Raw genomic sequence first — 2,544 nt, 5'->3', positions numbered from 1 at the left:
TTCAAATAGGGTATCTCAACTGTAGAGAGCAGCTATTTCCTAGTTTGCGAAATTCTGGCTTGAGTGTGATTGGTCCAGCACACTGTTGGTAGAATTTACACTTTTGGTGAAAAATATCTATTATATTATTTGCCTAGTCCTCCTCCATTTTTCTAGGGACAGAATTTTCTTTATTCTAAGAAATCCTAGAATAAAGTGGATTCTATCCCAACCCCATCTATCCAGTCTGAGTGGGTGTCATCCTCTTTCAGGTCCCAGCTGGTTGGATCAGGAGTGAGCAAACCATTTAAGCTGAGTACCTCCCTTTTTTTTTGTTGGCACTAATGAGAGGTATTTCAATCTTACTCTGATGGTGGAAAGAAGTCATAGCTGTGAAAATTGGAAACTGTTGTAGCTGGAATTTTCCACAAGGAAAGAAAACTGATCTGTAGGGAAAGACAATTAACCCAATATGTAGAAAACTAAGGACAGGCTATGGAGGGCAAGAGTACTGACCTTTGGTGGAGACCCATATGACTCTGGGCTCCTGTGTTCAATTCTTCCTTCTACCATGTAGATAGACCTCACCCAGCCTTACTCCGTTCACAATTCTTTAATTGGTCCAAGGAAGTTCTGAGATGGATTTTGCTGGATTTCTGCTGCTGACTCAGATTTCCATCACCCTCCTTCCCGTGTATAAGGTTCAACACCTCAGAGGACAAGCAAACAGGCATCCTTCAGTCACCTTTCTAGAAACTGAAACTCCAAAATTATAGAGCTAGATGCAGCCCTCTAGTCAGTCTTTGAGGTAGGGAGGTACACTCCAGGGAACAGAATATGAAAGGAAACTATTTATAGAATGGTATATTCCATGTCATAAATGTTCAAGTATTATGTTTTGTAATTCTCCCAATGACCATAAGAAGGATTATTAATTTTTTTTTTATGGCACTGAGGTTTGAACTCAGGGACTCACACTTGGTAGGCAGGTGCTCTACCACTTGAGCCACTCCACCAGCCCTTCATAAGAAGGATTATTATCTTTATTTTATAGAAGATAAAACCGAAGTTTGGATAAAGTAATTTGCCTTAAGTCAATCCATGATAGAGGTGGGTCAGGGTTTCAACTCTTGCCCTGCTGACTCCAAATCCCTTGCTCTCTCTATTCCACCTGTTCCCAGCAGATAACTCCCAGGAGAAAAATGTTGAGACCCGAGACACTCTCCCTCCCTGCTCCCCTCAGGGCTAGCATTCCCCCTGCTGGCTGGTTCTGCTTGGAAGGGAAGAGAGACTGTACCTCCACTTCTCTTTGTTCTCACCTTTCTGTTCCACGTGATCTTCTTGCCTCCTTTCTCTTGATGTTTTCTCACAGGTGCTGATACAGATGCATGGTGACAAAAATCACCAATGGCCAGGCGTGATGAGAGCAAGCAGTTCCCACTGTTCTTCCAGGCTTGCTTCACCTTTAAGTATTCTAGTGTCTAGACTATTTAATGAATGATTATTTAGAGGATTATGAAACCCACATTGGTAATAGATTCCTGTTCTCTGTAGCCCATAGATATGAGTTACCTCTCACATATATCCCAAATCACTCTTTCTGTAACAAAAGCCAATATGCAAAGAGCATACCTGCTAAGCCAGGCAGAGTCTTGTGTTTATCTCTTTAAAGATGTGATCTCAGTCATATTACTTTGTCTTTCTATACCTCATTTAAATACATTTCTATAGTGCCTCACTTAAAAATGAAAAGAATAATACCTACCTGTGAAGATTATCTGATACAATGTATGGAAACATCTGGCACCCAGCAGCCACTTCACATGTCGTCATGGAGGTTGTTGCTTTTGTTCTTGGCCTTCAAAGAAATAAAGAGCATTACCATGGAACAATCAGAGGATTGTGTTTCTCCAAAAAAGAAACAAAAATGACATGAAGAATGCTCAGTCACTCTGATAACATGCACTTCTCTGTCATCACGGTCTGGCGTGGGCAATGGAGGGGAGTTAAAATATGTGAACTCCTAGATGACTTTTTAGCCAAGAAACCAGGGTAGATTTTGAGCCTAAGTGGAGGCATCCCCAAATGACCTCCAGTGCTCGCCCTTCTTATATGTGATGGATGTCTTCAAAGATTATTTTAAAGCACTAACTTTCTTACTTACATTTTTAACTGTGGAATTCATTTTTTTCTTGTGGTAAAGGGCGAAAAAAAAAAAAAAAAAACCCAGGGCTTCACACATGCAAGGCAAACACTCTACCACTGAGCTACGCCCCCTGCCCTGGAATTCTTTTAATCAAATGAAAACTTACAAAAAACACAATAGCTAAAATATTAACCCATTCACTTTTTGACTATTTTGCTTGACTCTCTTCTAGGCACTGACTAAAACAGAGGAAAGTGGAACTTCTTAGGGTCAAGGTAATAAATCTGAACCCTGACCATCTGCCTTTCCATCTTTATCCCTACCTGTTCTTGTCTCTGAAATAGCCCTTCAGTTCCCAGGGTCTCCATGGCTCTTACCTGAAAACCTATTATTCCAAGACAGCCTTAGGCAGTAGCTTC

At 41.0% G+C, this 2,544-nt stretch overlaps 1 long non-coding RNA gene across 1 annotated transcript; it reads right to left on the bottom strand.

The window, feature by feature from the left end:
- Positions 1–501: 501 nt before the first annotated feature.
- On the bottom strand, positions 502–1,836 carry LOC141424661 (uncharacterized). The gene is made up of 3 exons (XR_012449527.1): positions 1,745–1,836; positions 1,299–1,465; positions 502–689 (listed from the first exon to the last, which is right to left on the bottom strand). It is a non-coding gene; the product is annotated as an uncharacterized lncRNA (long non-coding RNA).
- Positions 1,837–2,544: the final 708 nt, after the last annotated feature.

The sequence above is a fragment of the Castor canadensis genome, chromosome 7, assembly GCF_047511655.1.
Source record: "Castor canadensis chromosome 7, mCasCan1.hap1v2, whole genome shotgun sequence".
Lineage (NCBI taxonomy): Eukaryota > Metazoa > Chordata > Mammalia > Rodentia > Castoridae > Castor > Castor canadensis.
The sequence above is the reverse complement of the archived record's forward strand: the minus strand, read 5'-3'. Positions and strand labels throughout refer to the sequence as shown.